We start from the raw sequence: 22257 nt of genomic DNA, 5'->3' as shown, positions 1-22257 counted from the left end.
CAGAGCTCAGGGAGTGCCTGCAAACTACCCAGTAAGAAAAAATGTTTTTGTCCCCTCAGCCCCCAGGAACACTCTTCAGACTTCAGCAGGGCGGAGAAAAGGGAAAAATGCCCCCGTTTTTGCAAAAAAGTGACAATTTTTTGCAAAAATGGGGGCATTTTTCCCTTCTCCCAGGCCTGCTGAAGCCTGCAGAGTGCTTCTAGAGGCTGGGAGAAGGGAAAAACACCTCGTTTTTAGCCCATTTTCCACAAAAACGGGGGCATTTTTCCCTTTCCTCAACCTTGCTGAAGCCTGCAGAGTGCTTCTGGAGGCTGGGAGAAGGGAAAAACACTGCTGCCCACCCCGCACTCAACCTGCTGCTCAACCTACTTCCTGCCTTCACCCAAAGCCTCACGTCTGACCAGGAGACTGAAGTTGGAATTTCTTTCCCCCCGTTGCGTACTTTGGCAATAGGACTGTTTCTCTCTGCCTCCTTTTCTAGTCAAAAAACATGCCGCCCATGGCAGTGATGACTGAGGGAACCAGTTTGGGGGTGTGGCCAGACTGCCATTCCTACCGGTTCAGAAAGTTACACCAGATTTTTATTACCTATTCAGGCGAACCAGATTGAATGGCATAGTTGTATATAGTATACATACAATATAACAGGGGTGAAATCAACTTACCTTATCTGCTGGTTCGCAAATATGAGTGCACAGGATCTGTCTGTCTGTCTATCTGTCTGTCTGTCTGTCTGTCTGTCATGCATAATCATTAATTTCAAAGAGTATAAGCAAAGTTGTCATTATTTTTAATGATATTTATAACAGAAAATGTGTAAAAGAGGATTTACACATAGGTACATCCATCCATGCATGCATGCATGCATGAATGTATATATACATACATACTGTACATGTCTGGAGGATTTATGACCACAAAGCAAACAAAAAATAGTTACCAAATGAAGATTCCCCATGAAAAAACATACATCTGAAAAAACTAGGATCTCAGATAAATGAAGAATGTGAATATGTCCTAAATCACAAAATAGGTGATAAAACTGCTTCCATAAATTAGTTAGGAGAACTGGACACTTACAGAAGTAGATATGTGATCTTTACCACAAACCCCGATATTGTGGATCTGAGTCTGAATAATTTAGGTTCTGCCTTAAGACCTGAAGGGAGAGTGCATTGGATTCAAGAAATGAGTCTCACATGCGTTGATCCAGAAGAAGTCTGCACTAAGGGAGGATTGATGACCACTGTTGATTCCCCTCTCCACTTCAAGTATCTCATGTGTGTTGAAGATCTAAAGAGGGGATTGGGTTACTGGGAAATGGTGGATGAAGCTGCAAAAAGAAAAGATCATCTGCAAAAATCCCTAGCCTTTTATTTCCTCTAGAGGACAATTTTTGAACAGAAGTCTGCTCTCAGGTACCCTTGGTGGCAGATTAAAAACTGTAGCCCAATCTGCCTGCATTGATTAAATACATCAGTATCCTCACATAGCTCTATTCATCAGGAATAGATGGCATCTATTTTATTTTGAAGGGGAAAAATGCTTTAAGTCAGTGAAAAATAACTAATTGTTTAGCCACTACACTATCCAATTCTGTTTTCACGCTAGTGATTTATATTGCTCTGGGCTACAACCCTATAGTACTTGAGCTGACATGCATAGTATTGCCACAATACAATATCAAGTTCTTCTGAATGTTTTAAAATGGATTCTTGGGTCATGCACTTGCAGTATGACGGCAGAAATCTAGAAACAAAAGATGCTTGCAACTGTGAGAGAGGAGGCCAATAATCTTGGACTTGATGCTTTCATCAGCATCATTGAAATTCAATGTTATCACTTGCTGGCTATTAGGCTTCCAGGCATATTTCAGAACTCAAGTTCTTAACCTTGAAATACACTGTGTAAAGGACTGTAATTCTGCTGATTGAGCTTGCCTGATCATTAGCCAGAATGTTTCTATGAAAACAGTTCTTTAAGAACATTCGGATAGAACACCCTTGCTTTTGTTGATCCTTCCGACATTCCTGGCTTGGAAAGGAATCTGAGCATCATTTGTTTGCCCTCTCTTATACTGAGATCTAATTTCCTTGTGAGTATAATGGTGATGGCTATAGAAGTACAACAGGGTTGCCTAATAGCTTTCGTTTTAATTTTCCACAATGCCTAAGATTACCCAGGCCAGGGCCATCCATCGTGTATCTGATTGTTTTCAAGTTAGCTTTTGACTCCTGGTGATTGCCTGAACTAGTCCCTGTACTCCCTGCAAGGATTTTTGGGCTTGCCATTGCCTCCTTCACTGAGACAAAGTATGTGGCCCAAAGTCACCAAGTGTCTTTGTGCCTAAGGCAGGACTTGAACTCAGTTTCCTGATTTCTAAACCATTCCATAACCATTGCACCAAACTGGCTGCATAATCATTACTATTTTTTAAACTTTGTTTTTTTTTTTAAAAAAAAACAGACCTATTTCTATGTGCATTTATACATTTTTGCAGGTATTTTTTTCTAAGCAATTTGTATTTCTAACACCACATATTTTTAAACAATGCACCTCTTAATATATGCATGTACACAAAAATAAAAATATGGTTTTCTGCCTGCATGGTCTTCTGTGATAAGCGGAAGGACAGAAAGAGGGAGTAGTGACCTTCCTCCCATATTTAGTCATACCAGGGGTTGTAACACAAATACGTACAAATATAACACATATATATATATTATGTGTATATATATATAATATATATAAGCATAGTATGTAAAATTATATCCTACAATGCCCTACCCATCAATGAATACTTCAACTTCAACCACAACAACACACAAGCTCACAATAGATACAAACTTGAGGTAAACCGCTGCAAACTTGATTGCAGAAAATGCGACTTCAGTAACAGAGTTGTTAATGCCTGGAATGCACTACCTGACACTGTGGTTTCTTCTCCAAACCCCCAAAGCTTTAACCTTAGATTGTCTACTGTCTACTGTCAACCTCACCCCATTCCTAAGTGGTCTGTAAGGTCTGTAAGGGGCGTGCATAAGCAAACCAATGTTCTATTCCTTTGTATTCATATTCATTTCATGTATACATAATCATGTTTATACTTATATCTGTTATTTAATTCATGCTTGATGAAATAATAAATAAATAAATAAATAAATAAATAAATAAATAAATATAAAATGTTTATGCATGTTTGAGTTACAAAGTGTGGTTTTTGTGCCTGTGAACTACCAGTTTGCACATACATTATTAGAAGTGCGTATGCATACGAACACACAGAGAGAGTTCATTTCCCACTATCCTTATTCTCTACAGAGCATAAATCCCTTAAAAGCCATGTTTCCTTCCCCTCTGTATCAGCTAAATATGGAGTTGGAGCAAATCATGAGGTTGAACTGTGCCTGCCACCAAGTTCATTTCACAGATAGCTGGTTTGATGGTATTAGGCTCCTCTCAGGAGAAAGTTTAATTGAGAAGGTCTGCTCTGTGACTGATATATCTGGCTGCTCTGGCCAGCTCTCTCTCAGGAGGAAAGCAAAAAGCACATCTTGGTCGCATGAGTAGAAATCAGCAGGACTTAATCTCAATAAATACTTGGGAGCCTCTATCATTTTCACTACGCTAGGTGTCACCCATTCAGTGCTGCTTATTATGGGAAAGGAAATTAGGTGGGGAGGGGGTAGAGGTGTTCTGTAAACAAGAAGCAACCTTGGTACCAGATGGAAGATCCAGAGGAATCCATACCGCATATATTATTACATGTGTCATTTATTAAGCAGTGCATCCAAACTTGCATTAGAGCTTATATACTTCAGAAGCCAAAGAGAGAACAGTCAGCATTTGACTCTTAATCCTATCAAAGCCTCAGACCTTCAATGGAATCTATGTAATCACTCTTTGCTTTTAGGTTGTTCCATTTTTTTTCCTATTGGACAGCTGGCTTGAGAAATCTTTGATGACATTTCATATATTTCCCCTTCCCCCGCCCAACCCCAACCCCCTTTTATTAAGCTATGGAAATGTGGACCTGTGTCAGTGACATTCTTCTCTTGGTTTATTCTACTTCTGTGATGAGTTGTGCAATTTGTAAAACAGTTTGGAGTTCTGCATGTGAAAAGGCCATTTAAAAACCATTTGTAAGCACCAAGTCAATCTTAGTACTGATAAAAACCACAATATTTACTTTGTAAAATGCTAAAAAGTCTTACCCACAAGAACAGAGAAATTAAATGGTAGAAACCACATCCTTAAAGGTGATATGAATGTGGAATGGGCAGTCTACAATTTGTCTGCATTTTCAAACAGCCATGAGATGGTAATCTGCTTTTCTTGTTTGATAGAAAATCCAGGTTGATCTTTTCTTAAGATAACAACATGTGTTTGGAATCTTCTCGTCTAAACTTCTTTTTGTCTAAATTTTGCACGTACTTTGTAGACATCTCTCTATTAAAATATTAAAAAGTGCTTCATAGATCAATAGACAGAAAGCGTGCTTCATGCTAAATAAACCAGAGAAATAAACAGTGTGTGTGCCATTCTAAATTTCCCGCCTAAATAAATGCAATTCTTAGGCAAGATGTATAGCGACTCACTACATTGATTTTACCAGGTCCATTTTTTAAATAAGAAGGGTTTGCACTGATCTCTCTTCACAGTTGCTCTGTGAAATAATTTACAAACTGAGAAAGACATATGGTGGGATCTACAAAGTATCAATCAATCATCCAATCAAGATTTTCCCTCAGAATGGCTATCACATGTAAACTAGTTGGAATGATTTAAAAATGTGTTCTCCATGGCTACTGAAGGGAGAAAGAAATCCACAATATTACCACATTGATAGTATGCAATAAATATGATCCACCATGTGTTTCCAAGAAGGTTGTTCTTTAAAAGGGTCTCCTACATGATTTCACAACTCAATTGTTTTCATTCTCATATCATCTGGAAGTTAAATCATATGTACCTAATCTTTATTGGGATGTGGTGGCTCAGTATTGGGACGTGGTGGTTCAGTGGCTAAGATGCTGAGCTTGTCGATCAGTAAGATTGGTAGTTTGGTGGTTCGAATCCCTAGCGCCGCATAATGAAGTGAACTCCGGTTACTTGTCCCAGCTTCTGCCAACTTAGCAGTTTAAAAGCATGTAAAAATGCAAGTAGAAAAATAGGATCCACCTTTGGTGGGAATGTAACAGCGTTCCGTGCACCTTTGGCATTTAGTCATGCTGTCCACATGACCATGGAGATGCCTTCAGACAGTGATGGCTCTTTGGCTTTGAAACGGAGATGAGCACCGCCCCCTAGAGTCAGGAATGACTGGCACATACGTGTGAGGGAAACTTTTACCTTTACCTCTTACCTAATCTTTCTTTTTTTTACATCCTCCATTGTTATTGCTTAGTGCAGCACTGGGCAAAGCATGCTATAATTGTTAAACTGCAATGTATTTATTTATTTATTTAGTCAGTTTTAACAATACTCCTATGCTAATGCATACGCATCTCCCTCTATCCTAATAATTTATTGTTAACTTCAACAAAATGTAGACATCTCCTAAAGTGTTTCTCTTTATTATAAATTAATAAACATTGATTAAAATTATTTTTCAGTTTAAAATCTTTTTGGAATTCAACAGGAAGTTTCATTTTACCACGAAGAGCCAAAAGACACAAAAACCAGGACCACACCTGAAGTTCCAATTAAATTGATTTATTATTATTCATGCCAGTGCATGCCTTTCTACTCAACAAACAGTTAACACTATTTTGGCACTAGATAAGGGTCAATGGAATTCAAGACTCTAGGTTGATTCCTGTTTTGTTTCTATCCCCAGGTTCTGCCACTCTTTCTGGTACAATATCATATTTGAGATTCAAACATGTGGTTGACCAGTAGGTGGCAGGCACGTTAGAGTTTTCTGTAGTTTTTGCTGCCATCTAGTGGATCATCCAAGTATTTACACCCAAATTTGATATGCTTCCCAAGAAGGCCAGGACCATAATAAATAAGGAGAGCAGTTTAAAATTTATTTGCTTGCTTTACTTTGCCATTTCCCTGCTGAAAATCTGTCCTATGTGTTAATTTCCTATGCATATAATGTACATAAACACATATGCAGCTAATCAGGAAAAGTGGCTACAATATTATTCCTTCTCATGGCTACTAGTTGAATCAAAACTAAAGAGAAGAGTGCAACTGTAGATCAGATCTTGTTAAAAATTATTTTAAAGATTAGTAGAACATTGTGCTCCAATTTAATAAGCGGGATTTTTTTAAAAGTAGGTTTCAGATTGGGGAGGGGGATTGTTTGTCCATAGGATAAAGTACTATTTCTACATGTGCATTGGTTTAATAGCAGCAGTAAAATAGCAAGTAAAAACAAATTCAGGTTTTGGGATAAACAATATAAACTTCAGAAACTTTGTGTGATCATTTGGGGCAGACAGTAAATATGGATTATTGATGTTTTCTTATTATTGTGCTACTTCCTGGCATAAGAAAGAAATTTCCTGACAGAACAATAAATCAATGGAACAGCTTGCCTCCAGAAATTGTGAATGCCCCAACACTGGAAGTCTTTAAGAAGATGTTGGATAGCCATTTGTCTGGAACAGTATAGGCTTTCCTGCCTCGGCAGGGGGTTGGACTAGAAGACCTCCAAGGTCCCTTCCAACTCTACTATTATATTGTATAACAATAATGCTACAAGCATTTGGGCACACATACAACCTTCCAGGAGAAAATTCATATCCTACTATATTATACTTTACCCTACCCTACCCTACCCTACTCCATCCCATCCCATCCCATCCAATCCAATCCCAACCCATGATCCACAATAATCTTTAAAAAGAAAAACCAGAAAATTTCCCAAAGCAGGATTTTTTTTAAAAAAAAAAGTTTTTCTCCCATATAAGCTCTTTTTTTCAAATGTAACAATATCTAGGATCTTCTTTAAAATAACAGACTTTCTTCTTCCAGGACTGGATGTTTCTCTATTTTTAGTATGATAGAAAATCATTTGCCCTTTAAAAAAAAATTCATATGCAAGTTCCCATTTTTCAATTCCACCTTTTCATTATTTAAATAATACTGTACACACTGGAGATGTCAAGTTAACTCTGTTACAAAGCAATACACAATTATAGTGGTATCTTTGTGACTTACTTTGTTTTACTTTAATTTATGATTTTCTTACAGTGCCCTGGCAAATGCGGATATGAAAAATGCCAGTGAGACCCAGATGTTTCATTTGATCTCACAGTCCAAAATTGGACTCTGTGTCTGTTTTAAAAAAATGCTAGGATGATTATAATATTGATGACGACAACAGTGCCCTGGCATAAAATATATTTCAAACTGCCCTTGCCATACACAAAAATTCCCAAAGATGCTTCCGTATCTATTTTTGGAGATCATCCAAATACATTCTATATCACCATGACATCATAACTATTAACATGTCCACTTCCACCTTCATCATCATAAGAATCAAGAGACACAAAAAGTGGATTCAGATAAGAATCTTGAACTGTGGTTTCTAGTAACTGTAGGAAGTTAGCACACACACACTCCTAGGAAATATTGAAAAGGCAGAGTATTAGATTTCCCTGGTTCAGAAATGGAGAAACATGTTTTTAGGCAGAAAACAGTCTCACTCTTAATAGCCCCCACTTTTCTTAATGGCCCATTAAGATGCCCAAGGCAGTCTGTTCTACATAATAAAGAGTTGTCCCCTTCAGTTCCAGAGTGATGGGATTAAGGCATGATAGTATTAGCCCTTTACCCCACTCACCACATGACATCTGGAAATTCAAACTTGGACTCAAAACAAAGCCTAGAGAGTTGCCCCTGCATGGCCCCATGGGAGTCTGATAACCAATCAGAATACATCTCTTACACAGGAACAGGAAACACAGAGGTGGGGCTGAACAGAGAGTATAAAGCCAGGAACTTTCAGTCCTGTTTTCTCTTTTTCTTCTTCTCCACCCAACGTTGAAGCATGTGATCACCTTTTCTGTTCAGGACTCAAGCCATGTGGTCCTGTCCACCATTAAAACCATCTTTCCAAGCAACCTCCGTGTCTCCAGTGACTTTTTGCCCACTTGGAGCCGAACCCAGAAGGACATTTCTTCCAACATAACCATTCTTACGTATCCACACAAGAATTTAGATTTACAAACAAATCACTTTGCATCTTTTTTTTCTTTTTCTTTTTTCCAGCACTCAGCTTCATACATTCAAAAAGGTCATTGCTTTTATTATTATTTTTTGGAATAGCTTTTTCTTTGGAGCAACTGCTGTTTCTCTGTTAATTTAAACATGGCAGCCAGTTATAATTAATTCAAAACATTATTTTCAAGGTGTTTCAGGTACAAGTTTGCTACTCCCAAATCATACTTTGATAAACATTGAAAAAGTAGGGATTTGTATTAACTTTGGTTAAGATTTTATTTCTTTTAAAATGAAGTTGAAGAAGCAAAGTAAAGAAAAGGCCAATCCAAGGGTCAGGCAATATACTACATTTTTATATAGGATAACAATGTTATTCCGGAGCTTTTGTTTTCCCTCTCCCCCTCCCCCCTCCCCCCTATTTGTTTCTTATGTAAGAGGAACTAAACTGAAGAGTATGAAAAGGATTGTCAATAAAAGCATTTTTGTAAAAAGAAAGAAACGAAGGAATTTCACACAGGTGCAGACAAGGGAATGCTCATATTTTAAGAAATGTGGGTTGTGGGGAAGGGCCTTCAGTATATCATTTTTACCTAGACCAGTGCAATGACTAAAACTCTCCACAGAGAAGTATTTGGATGGTATCTCTTCCTGGGATTTGTTCCAGACCTTTGGAAATGGCTCAGTTCCTTCCAAATGGAAGCACAGATTGCCTTATTGTTTTTGGAGTGAGATGTGTTAAAATACAAATTGAGTCATCTTCATGTCTTGCTGCAGAAAAAAATAACAACCAGAAATGCCTGTAAATTTCTTTTTTTCATGAAATTTGAGTCAAATCTGATTGATGTGGTCATTTCAAATGATATCTCCTTTGAGTGCCTAACTGGGCTGTTCTGTAGACATACAATAATAGAATTTGCCATGTTAATCAACTCTTCTTAAGGAGACATCATTAGCAAATTTCAGACTGGTTGAACCAGCTTTCTACAAAATGAAGATAATTTGTATGAGAAAATAATGATGAACGATAATGTCTCTTCCTGGATATACTGGATTGTTAAAGATTGTATTTACACAAAGCATACACACCCATATATCATGTTTCCCTGGTTCTATTGACCCCCAAAATAAGCTCTTGGTCTTATTTTCGGGAAGGTCTTATTATTTTTGAGGTAGAGGAGGCCCTTGGCTCGTGGCCCATGGATCATTAATCCAGAGAGGACCGGAAGTTCTGTATGTTTCTGGCATTCTTGCCAGCCTTAGTGTTGCTGGGCCTGCTGTTAAGTAATTAAGCTCCCCATTAGAAAAGCGAGTATGCAGAGAAGCGTAATGAGAGTGATATGGAATAACACGCAAAAACCAGCATACAGAGACACTGAATAGTATAAAAATATAGTAGTTTACTATGTAGAAATATAGAGGTATTCAGAGTCCGGTTAACAGTCCAAGTCATACATGGTTCAGTCATTCAGTTATCAATATTCTCAGTTTAACACACAAAGTAGCTAACAGTAGCAAACCACAATACCTCAAAATACACCTGATCAGCTTCTAACAAAACAGAGAAAGAGAGAACTAACAACCATTCTGGCTCCCTCTTATAGCTGCTTGAGGTAACAAGCCAATTACATCTCTCTAATATTTAAAGTAACAGTAAAGTAATCATAGCTTGTATACATTGCCAAGCCAAGCCTAGGGTTACATCCCTAACATGTTCTCCTCTTGGGCTGTCAATGTATTTACACACAACTTCACATTCTTAATCCATAAACATCACAGTAATGATTTATGTTTTTTCTTTAACACACAATACAGTATATAATGTAGATTTAAGATACAATGCATAATGCATCCTTTATCAAATATAGAACCTTTTATATCAACATCATCTAACTCATCGGAGTTTACATTTCATAAAGGTCTACATACTTCTTATCCACTCCAGTTTTACTCTTATTTTTCTATTAGCATCCCCTTGCATGTTTACTTGAAGGTAAATCAGTCTTGTCAAGCACTTCCAAATCCTGCAATGACTTACACTCACTGTTCATTTCAGCTTGCCCTACCTTTTTATCCCCAGTTGGATACACAGTCAGTTTGTGGTATGCAGCAGGTACCTTATCCACCTTACATGCAACAGATGCCTGATACCTATCAGGTGGCCGCGTTACACGGGTTGACCTTCTGGGTAATCAGGACTTATTGGTAGACTATCCTGAACGTCCTCCTGCTTTATCACTTCATCCTGACTTCACTTCCTCCTCCTGAGTAGACTCCTTCCCTTCATCACACGTTTCTGGTATTACTGATGCCTTCTTTTGGTCTACTCAGGTTTCAATTACTACCTCATCATTGCTTATTTCCAGTTTATCCCAACCAACATGCTCTAAAAACTTCGCATTTGCACTATGATAGATCTTAATTGTCCCACATTCCTAGAACCTATAAGATCTATGATTTGAGTCATAACCTACAAATATTAACTGCCTTGCACGAGTTTGTCCCTTTAATCTGATCTGTGCAGGAATATGCACCCATGCAGGAACTCCAAACGTGTGCAAGTAACTCAAATCAGGTTTCCTACCATGCCAACGAGTAAATGGTACCTCTCCAGTAGAAGCATTTACAACATTGTTCAATAAATGATTAGCACACATCATGGCTTCACCCCATAATGTTTCAGGCAATCCTGAATCGGCTAACATGGTTCTAGTCATAGCTTGTAACGTTTGCCCTCTCCTTTCCACAAATGCATTGTGTTGAAGTCTATAAGGAGCAGAACATTTATGCTCAATACCAGTTGTTTTTAACATAGTTTGGAACTTATAATTTGTAAACTCCATCCCATTATCAGTAACTACAGTAATAACCTTGGCTTTAATCTTCCTTTCCGCAAATCTCAGCCAATTAAAAAATTGTTGAAATGTTTCTGTCTTGTCTTTCAGTAGGTAGCAGAAACCATATCTTGAGTAATGATCCATGATACTCAAAACATTACAGGCACCTCCCAAACTGGGTTTTATAGGTCCAATCAGATCAGCAAACACTACTTCTAGAGATTCCTTCGTTTTAAACCCATTAAGTCTGTTTGCTGGAGTAACCCTGCTCTTTTCCTTACTACATACATTACAATTTAAATACTGCAAGGTTTTAATTTCACTCCCTCTGACAACTTTACAGTTTGTTGCAGCGTTTTGAAATTAATGTGCCCCATACGCCTATGTAACAGATGTATGGATTCATCATGTTGTTTAGCATTTGTATACACAGAATTAACTACACTTTCATCAGACATTACATACAAACCATTCTTTAAATTAGCAGTAACCATTTTACCTGCTTTCTCTATGAGACATTTATCTCCCCTAAAGGTTACATAGCCAATCTTAACTAGAGCTCTTACTGATAATAAATTAAATTTCAGTTTAGGTATATACAATATGGATAAATGCTCATTCACAAATGAACACCTCGCCATACCTTCACCAGATGCTTTCACCCTCCATCCATTTGCCAAAAATACATGTTGCTTGCTGGCAGACATTTTTATAAAACAATTCTTATTTCTAGTAATGCACTGTGAAGCTCCACTATCAACAACCCATGAATTATAGCTTATTGGTGCATTTCTAGAGATAGTTAAAGTAGACATACTTAGGTTGACATTAGCATGTTTCTTAGCCTTTCTAGTATTCTGTCGTTTTGCATGTTTACAGAATCTAGCTATATGCCCCTTAGCCCCACAAGAAAAACATTTTCTAACAGTATAGGCAGTTGAAGATGACTCTTCATGTTGTGGTGGTTTCACTCTCAGTTGCTCTCTCTACGACCTGCGGGATCGTATTCTGCCCCATACATCCCTACGACCCATCCGCTCGCACAGAGAGGGACTTCTCCAGGTGCCGTCCACCAGACAGTGCCATGGGGCGGCGCCTAGGAGCAGAGCCTTCTCTGTGGCGGGCCCAGCCCTGTGGAATGACCTCCCCCCGGATATTAGGACCACTACTGACCTCCGCTCCTTCCGTGTTAAGCTCAAGACCCACCTTTTCCAAATAGCTGGCCTGGCTCAACCATAACTTCGTAACGCTCCTGATGGGTTTTTTAATTTAGTAATTTTATTTAAGGGGATTTTAAATTGTGTTTTTAAATTGTGTTTCTAATTGTGTTTTTAATTGTCTTTCACTTATAAGTCAACTCTCCTCCATGCACATATGTATATGTCTCTGTTCCTTTTGTATATATGTTTGTCTTATGTGTATTTTTATCCGTTTTGATTGTATTATTATTATTATTATTATTATTATTATTATTATTATTATTATTATTATTATTATTATTATTATTATTATCTTTCCAACCTTCTTCTGGACTCTTCCAACAGGTGTGCAGTTATGTCAGTCACTCTTTTTGCACCTAAGAGAAGGGACGTGGTAGCTAGGGTTTGCAGGAGCAACCTCCACGAGGCCATTCCACATGGATGGCAGGTGCATGCAGGGTGTTTGGGGCATGTCCCCCCCTTCCCCCAGGAAATGGCAAGGAACGGCTGCACATGCATTTAAATATTTTGGGGGATGGCTTATTTTTGGGGAAGGGCTTATTTTAGTGTATGTGCTCAAAAACCCAATTTGGCTTATCCAGAGAGGTCTTATTTTTGGGGAAACAAGATACTTAGAACATTTAGTTCAACTCATGCCATGTGCATATATGCAAGTACACATAATTTCATGGTGGAGGAATGGGAGATGATGGGGTGAAATATTTCTAAAACCTTTTCCAGATTTACTGGAGAAATCATATTGGGTACCTTGCCACCAGCTTCTTTATTTGATGGAAAATATCTATTTCTGCACTGATTAAATCTGATTCCTTTTCTATTGCTTGCTATATTTCAGTGGGTATTCCACTCATTCATGTATCCTTCTAACTTAATAATTTTCTAAGATATCTTGGATGTTAATATTTCTACTGTACAATATTTCAATATATTCCTTTCATCTTAGTTTGATCTCCTTTGAATTGGTTGCTGTCTGTTCATTAGTTAGAGATCAGAGAACTTTGAAAGACTTTCCTTATGTTTCCATGTGTGTTTCCATCCTCAATATCTTTACAGATATTGTAATATTGTGTTTTCTTTTGTTTTTCCTAATAGTTCTCTTCAACTCTCTGAAATTTTTCTTTTTTGGCTTTGGGTTTTCCCCCCCTCATATTTGCTTCTATTATTTGTTCTGAAATTACATTTACTTTCTTCCATTTGTCATTTTATTTTATTTTTTCTTAGTCGTTTTCTTAATAAAAATACAGGGATGATTTACTACTGCCCTCTCCTATGCAATATGACCTGGTAACTTTGTCTTTGTTACTAAAATGATCACTTGCCTCCAGCATCTTGCTATATCATCGATGGCCAATATAGATTCCTGCTTGCTTCAGCTGGGCAGATGGTGGACATCGAGTGTCCCTGCTGAGAATGCTGATATACACTCCTGAAGTTCTTCACTCATCTCTCCCAGGAACCTCATACCCACCTTCATCATGATGGAAGCTGGACCTTCAGGCGGTGGGTGCAGTGTACTAGAAAAGAAAGAAAAGTAATAGCTATTTTTAAGGGTCTTTCCAACAACTTTGTTTCAACATGAAATTTTGTTCAAACCATGTCCCTTTCACTCCCTCTCTCCCTCCCCCATCTCCCTTTGTGTGTGTGTGTGTGTGTGTATCCTGTGTAGATATCCTGTCCTGCATGTACACAAAATGTATGTTCACTGACAATCTCCCCTTTCCCCAGTTGATATTCTAGGAGCTGATGTTCATATTTAGCATTTAGGAGAAAGACTCCAATCAGCTTACAAATATGTTGATAAGAAATTTCTTTCAAATTTGCAGTTCTGATTAGCACAAAAAATCAGATTCTAAGGAACAGACTTACTCATGCATACTTGTACGTTCACAATAGTATTCATTCAGAATAATTTCTTTGCAGCGCCATCCATTTTAGAGACAATAACAAATGCTGGGACATTTTTTTCCCCCTCAAATAAACTGTATGAGTGACAGACACAGAGAGAAAAGTAATCAGGCCTGTCTTGCATACTTTCACAGAATTCTAGAACCATAATGCTGGAATGGACCTTGGAGAGCTTCTAGTCCAACCCCTTGCCCAAGGGGTGAAATTCAGCAGGTCCTGACAGGTTCTGGAGAACCGGTAGCAGAAATTTTGAGTAGTTCAGAGAACCAGCAAATAGCAACTGTAGTTGGCCCCAGAGTGTGGTGGGAATGGAGATTTTTGCAATATCCTATGGCATCCAGGACAAAGACTATCCAATCTTTTCTTGAAGACCTCCAGCGATGAACCAGCCATAACTCTAGAATGCAAACTATTACGTTAATTACCGTATTTTTGGAATATAAGACACACCTTTTTCTCTCAGAAAAGAGGGTGAAAATCTGGGTCATCTTATACACTGAATGCAGCATTTTTTTGCCTCCCAAAACCCTGCCTCTTCACCAAAATTGCCGTGCATAGCCTTTAGGAGGCTTCCAGAGAGCTCCTGGGGGCTGGGGAGGGCAGAAATGAGTGAAAAACGGGCCATTTTTTGCTTGTCCCCCCCCCAGACCTAGGAGCATTCTATAAGCCTCCTAAAGGCTATGCATGCCCCCCCCCCTTTTCTTTTTTACAAAAACCGAGCCCGTTTTTGCAGAAATTGGTTTTGGCCTCCCCAGCCCCCAGGAGCTCTCTGGAAGCCTCCTAAAGGCTATGCCTCCCCTTCTTTTGACAAAAATGGGCTCGTTTTTGTGAAAAATGGGCCATTTTGGGGAGGTCTGCAGAGTGCAGAAACTTTTTTTTTTATTTGCCTCTTCAAAATCTTGGTGCGTCTTATACGCTGAAAAATATGGTAATAGTTCTCACTGTCATGATATTCCTCCTTAGTTCCAAGTTGGATCACCCTCTGATGAGCTTGCATCCATTGCTTCTTGTCCTGCCCTCAGGTGATATGGAGAATAAATTAACACCCTCATCTCTCTGACTGGCACTTAAAGTACTGGAATATTGTTATCAGGTTTTCCCTATGCCTTCTCTTCATTAGTTTCTAGTTCCATACCTAGTCTCTTTAGCCATTCATTGTATGATTAACTTCCAGACTCCTTATTTTCTTTTTTGGCTCTTCTCTGCACTCTTTGTAGGGCCTTAGCATCTTTTTTGGTATTGTGGTGTCTGGAACTGGATGAAGTATTCCAAATCTGACCTCACTAGTGCAGTATAGATCAATGCTACCACTTCCGGTGATCTTGATTCTGTCCCTCTCTTGATGCAGCCTTGGACTGTTGGCTTTTTTGGCAGTTGCAGCACACTGCTAACTCATACTGCAGTGGTCATCCACCAAGACACCTAGATCCTTCTCACAAACACTACTTTTGAGCCAGGAACTTCCTGTCTTATACCTGTGCATCTTGTTTTTCCCTTTATTTTCACTTCATCTTGTTGGATAGGGCTCAATGTTCAAGATTGTCAAGATCCTTCTTAATTTTCAGTCTATTTTCCAAAGTGTTTCATCCTGCTGTTTTTTCTTTCTTACATTCTTTTAGAGAACTAGTTAATTCAACACCTATACATGATGCCTGATATTTTGTATCATCTGTATTGTATTCCTCTGAAACAGATCTGATTTGGCTACTTTTAGAAATAAGTTTCAGTTCCTTCACTCACACAGATGATTTCCAGAGGCCCATTTACCCCCAGAAAGTGGATTTGTAGTTCAGTTAACCAAGCTGGAACTTGATGGACTAGTTAAGCTGACCCATGTCAACTCCTAGTCTTTTTCACTTCTCTACTACCAAAATATGAAAATTGGATTAGCTGTTTAAAATTTATATTAGCCTGATTTTGTTGTCATTTTGCAGATGGGGCATTTGTTACTAATACTTCCAGTGTTTTAGGTTAATTTAGTCATATTCGTCTTCAACAATTTTGGCTTTTATGGTGATTGATAATTCTTGAAACTTACTATTCAAGGTTATCAGCGTAGTAAAGGTTTCTGACAACAAAACTGAGGGCCTGGGAGAGAATGAATTAAACAACCCTACTTTGTAGTCACATGTATAGATTCTGCTTGTTTTCAGTGTAGCTCTTTTACCATGTTATTGTGACCATTTTACAATTGTTAAACAAAATCTTATTCCTTTTAGTCCTGAACTAAATTGGCTAATTGAGTTTAAAGTACTTACACTGAACTTGCCATTGCTGGAAGAAAGAACTCAAAACATGCTTATAGACTCTTGAGTTTATAAAGAAACCTAATATCCAGGGCCAATTTTGCTTATTTTCTTAAAGCAATGATGGTTTTAAAGACCTCCTGGCAAAATATTCCAAAAGTGTTGCCAGGCAAAAGAGAAGGGAAAGATTAACCAAAAGAGAGAGAGAGAGAAAGAGATTCTGGGAATCCGGCCGATAGATTCTTGGGTTTCCCTTTTATGCGTTTGAAGAATGTTTTCTCCTAAGAGGGGAGGACAAAAGAAACAAATTTCTTTAACAAATACTTCACTTTTATTACTTCCTTGTCATTGGTTTATTTCCAGTCCTTCGATTTATATGGCTGCAATCCATAACCATAAAATCACCCAGTTTTTATCTCAGAATGGAAAGGAGAATTCCCAATCGTGCTTGAAAGTTCATTTTGCGGTTGCTTAGCATAGGAAACAACTAAAGCTTAATGCAATAAGGAATCTCTCTGATTCATTCTTCCAGCCACAAGATGGGCTTTAAAATTATAGTTTTGCAAAAGAGAAGTCATCTTTTGTTTCAGTTCTGCCATGGATTTATAACGTTGATAGCCTTTGCTAATTTTACAGCTCTCACTAGTTGCACCAATAACAGTCATTACATTAAACATTACAAAAGATGTAATTTCCTCGTTTTTCTATAAAAGCACTAGGCAATTTTAGAAATAAAGAAAAATGCACAGGACATATAACTTGCGATGAATGTGGCTTTCAAATACTGCCAAAATGTGATGCATTAATTGACTGAAATTAAAAACTATTTAATGAATTATTTTAACTTTGAAAAGTTTTAGCACTGATATTAGTCCCCATGTGCCTTACAGGATGATTATTAACTCATGCAAAAGGTCTTGTCTTTCTTCTCAGGGATTTAGCCTGATTAATTTCCCAGCTTTAAGTATTTAACTTCTACATAAGTAAAGCCTCTTTTAAAATATGTCTTTAAAACTCTGCAGAGATGCAAAATGCTAATGATTAATTTAATGTGGTAAGTAAGCCTAATGGCAGAAATTTACACGGAACTTTTGGACTGGATGACACAAGAGCATATGCATTTTTTTAGAAGAATCCAGAATTAGAACTGCACAGTCAGTGCTTGATAAATGTGTAGTTATCAGCACCTGCCAGAGAAAGTCTTTAACCAACTACGAGGTGTTTTTTTTTATCCCACCTTCTCTGATGTGATAATGGCCTGAAATTCTATACTTAGAGAGTGAGATTGTGGGTCAGGTTATCATCTTCTGCAATAGATTGTAGATCTTAATACATTCATTAGTGCATTAATATGTTTTGTGCTCCTATCAGTCTCTAGATGATGGTCAGAGTACAGAGAAATTTGGATGTCAAACACCTTCAGAAGGTCTTGGCAAAACCGGGGTGTGAATGGAAGCCCGTGGTCTGTCACAACCCACTTGGGTAAGCTGTGCAGTTTGAAGATATTATGGATGAATAGCTTATCTTCTGCATAGGTGATTTCTGGGGACAGTGCATCTGCTTATTGGTTGCACCCACTCAGAACATAAGTCACTTTAAAATTGAATCACACAAAAAAACAGTGACCAACAAATCTGCCTCTGGTTCATTGGCAATGGAATTTTCCCATTTATTTTACTGTTGTCCACATGCAAGCTATTGTAAAATACTGCTCGCTCTCTCTCTCTCTCTCTCTCTCTCTCTCTCTCTCTCTCTCTCTCTCTCTCTCTCTCTCTCTCTCTCTCTCTCACACACACACACACACACACACACACACACACACACACACACAGTTATCAAAAGAAAGTATTGCTGTAATCAACAGCAAAACACGGAGCTGTGCACAAACTTAAGGTAATGCTGTTTATATGGCTTGTGCAAGCTCTGCCATTTTTAATCTGCATGTGACCTCAAAATTTATGTAGCTGCTTTCATCAGGTTTTTCTGTCCCGCCTCCCTGGCAAGTCTACCAACAATGTGAATTATGATTTGGTACGAGAATTGGGAAGGCTGAGACTTGAAATAAGAATAGAATGACATTTAAAGATTCAGCAAAACCATATAAAGTTAATAGCGATATGTTGAAATAAATTGAAGTAAACTGATTTCTAAAAGAAGAGAGCATGAGGTGTTATGATAAAGGTTGTTCTGTACGTAATAAGCAAGGAAAAGTACAGATGTAATACTGAGTAGGTATATATTGACAGAAATTGGAATAGCAAAATTTCTTAGAAGAAAATCATAACTTAAAAATGGAAAAAAGATAAGGAACAGCATATATGTAATGTAGAGGATGGGAAATGGGTAAAAATAGAATTGTGACTGTTACACATTGATACAACCAGGGAATACTAGCAGATTTTTCTTAAAAATAGTGTTTTTAATTTTTTTTTAAACCTATTGACAACGCTTTCACTTTCCAAACATTTTCTTAAATTCTGCTCCCTCGAAATGTTAAAACAAAATTAATTCTAATGCTGAATTAACTTTCCACAATCTCAGTAAAGACTGTTTGGCTGACTGAAGTGGGCAAATCATATTGCAAAATGTCCTTCAGTTAATGAATAGATTTCCCTAATCCAAATATAATTTACTAGTCTGATTTTCTCAAGCTGTGCAGAAAACATGGCAAAATGACCCTTATCTACTTTAATTTATACCTATTAAATTCATCATTCAAAGGGAAGTTGGCTATTGGTGCATGTCTGCATCCCTATTTCTTTTTGATGACATAAGTGTATTTTCTGGCCTGTACTTCACACCCATTCATTTATTCATCATCTAGCAACAACTAGAATTTCCTTTTTTCCACAGTATTATTTAGACATCAAGCCAACAGCATAGAGAAATGTTTTGGTTTAGATTTTAAACTGGGCAGAAAGAAAAGATTCCTTCCTCCTATAAAACATGACCGGACAATTCAATTTTCTTTATTTTCTTTATTTCTTCATTCTGATTCATGCATGCTATGCTCCTAAGTATTACACAGCATCATATAATGTTTATACAGGTGGTGGGAAAATAGGGGGGACTGTTATTTTTACTCATCTTTCATCATCACTTGGCTTAAGACTATTTTTTAATGGCTGCTTGGGAATTAGCACTATTTGCAACATAATTTAGGATTTTCTTTTTTTGCTTCCAAGAAATGTTCCACGTTTAAACATGAATGATTTAAAGCATGCACTCATGCGCTGATTAAATGCAACGTTTTAATAGAGTGTTTTGAAAGCAAAAAAATTATAGCAGACTTTATAAAAGGATAATCGCAATAAAAATAATCATGATTTTGCCCCACTCTGACACTAATGTGAAAAACTTCACACTGCAAAAGATGACTTATATATATATGTATATGTATATGTATATGTATATGTATATGTATATGTATATGTATTGCAGAATGGAGAAGACTGCTATTATCATAAGGAAATTCTTTCCAGAATATGCTTTCTTAGGGATGACATATGTAGCCACTTTGATTTCTTAACACAGATATTTATTCATCTGGATAAGTATGAGCAAGGCAGTCTTTGACATCATACAATTTCAAGATTCTTACAAGCTTTGGTAGAAGTTGGTATTTCTAAAAAAAATAATATTTTTAGTAGGTCTAGCGGATTCATCATTATCCTCTCCTCCTCTCAACTTCCTTGCAGTCACCTCTGCTGTTTCTTAGCATCTTCATAAATACACTAGTCACTTCAACATCAAAATTTTCATTGCAGCAGTCTTTGGACTGCTTAGTCTTTGGACTGGCTTGGGCTTGGAAAAAACACCCTCTTCTTCCTTGTATCTGAGATGTGGATGTGGCTTTTATTTCTATTGTGTTCTATTAAAATAGCCACTTTGCCACAATAAGCCCTTCGTTCTTCAAAGGAGTGTTGTTTGATTATACCATCCCATTGGAGATCCATTGTTAATTGTGAATTATAGATGCCTCATGGACATATGATCTCTCTTTATTTTATGACTCTAAGTAAGACTTCAGCAAACAGGAGGCTATCTGACACTTTGGACCAATAGCACCATACTTTCATCTCATCAAATTTAATTGATTAACTGTCACTTTTTATGGTATCATTCCGACGAGCCATAACTCATTTATTCCTCTATGTCTTAGAACTCAGCAAACATATTTCACATCCTAAGCAACATGTTATGTTTCAGGGGGAGGAAGTCTTAGCAATATCAACAGGTTTGCTCCTATGTAGACGTAAACAAAACTACCCAGTAATTCTCTGGATTGGAGTCCTCCCTTTGCTATTTTTCATTTGTATGTAGTGAACATTCCTGAATAATGTTTAAGTGCGTATAATTGCTGTATGCATTCCCTTCATTTGATTTTTTAAAATATATTTTAGAATGCTGATTGATTCTAATGCAACTGTATGCAACACTGTCCAGCTCTATAGAAGAAATTGTTAAGGAATCAAAACACTAATCTAATATGATTTAAAGTTTAGCGTCTTTACCAAAGATCCTATGATTTCTGATTCTCTGTGTTGTATGTTGCAACATATGACAACTGAACAAAGTTTAAAGGCTTTATGGATTAACACAGATGCTAACTTTTAGCTGCAGTGCATTATGAAGGACAGAATATATTGGCAAGGTTGCTTCCAGACACCAGCATAGCAATATATGTGTGCAAATGAGTTTAGCTGAACCTGACACGCAACTCCCTTATTTATCTAATGTAACTTGCTGGCTTTTAAAACTCTCCTTTATGTCAAACTACATTAATGGGATAGTAGATGTAAAATTAATTGACAAGGTTGGCAACCAGCAGAGCTGTCCCTTTAGGACCCTGTGGTTAAACATCTGTCTGAAGTGATGTATCCTAAAATGCTTTATAGAACTGCAGTGATTTTTCAAGAGAGCACTTAGTGTATGAGCAATGGGGGAATAAGCAAAGAAAGGCAGAGCAGGAGGAGGGAATGTTGAATGGCATCTTGCTGATAGCTTCACCTTCCTATTGAATGATTTCAATAGAGCGATTCCTCAAACTTTAATTACCATTCTTCTCTTTTGGACAAATAAAAGTCTTCTTTATGTCAACCAAAACTCCCAACGACCTCATGCATAGATCCATGTAGCTTTGTTGGCAAGAACATGGAACCAGTTTTCCACCACTTTCTTCAGGGATGTTGTTTCAACTTCAAAATTTAGGCTACATATCTAATATATCTTAGACATCTCCCATTCAATGAGTACTTAAAGAAGTAAAAGTTGGACCTTGAAGAAGCAGGTGTCAAGATTCCAAATAGCATCCAAAAGTAAATCAGAGTCCAAGGTAAAGTATTGCTCAAAGTTCCAATTTATTAAGAGAGCCATGTTGGCACATCTGGGGAAATCTGAATCTGAAAGCTTCCCAGTTTTCCACACCCAGAACTTGCCCCACACCCACAAGTACAGCACATGGTCCAATATTCCAATGCCATGCTGGCAGTTCCATTCATCCAGTTCCGGTCAGGTGAGGAGGTGTGAAGACAAACGATGACCTTGGCTTTCTAGAAAGAATTTTGTTATGACTACATAGCATCTAACTCCTACAATCCCCCTCCCATTTTCCCACAATAGAAAATGAGTAGTAGAATAAAAGAAAGTGTGGCAGGCCAAAGATCCAGAAGAAAATGGCTGCAGGCCTGACAGCAGGATAGAAACAGTATCAATACTTTTGAATGTTGGTGTTGGAGAATATGTCTGATACCATGGGTAATAAAAAAAACAACAAAAAAAAACATAATAAAACAAACTGATGCTGAGTTCTCACTCAAGGACAAATGATTAGGATCTATTTTAGACACCTTATGCAAAAGTATAGTTCTT

Source organism: Natrix helvetica (genome assembly GCF_964273705.1).
Source record: "Natrix helvetica genome assembly, chromosome: 1".
Classification (NCBI taxonomy): domain Eukaryota; kingdom Metazoa; phylum Chordata; class Lepidosauria; order Squamata; family Natricidae; genus Natrix; species Natrix helvetica.
Note: the sequence above shows the minus strand (reverse complement) of the source record.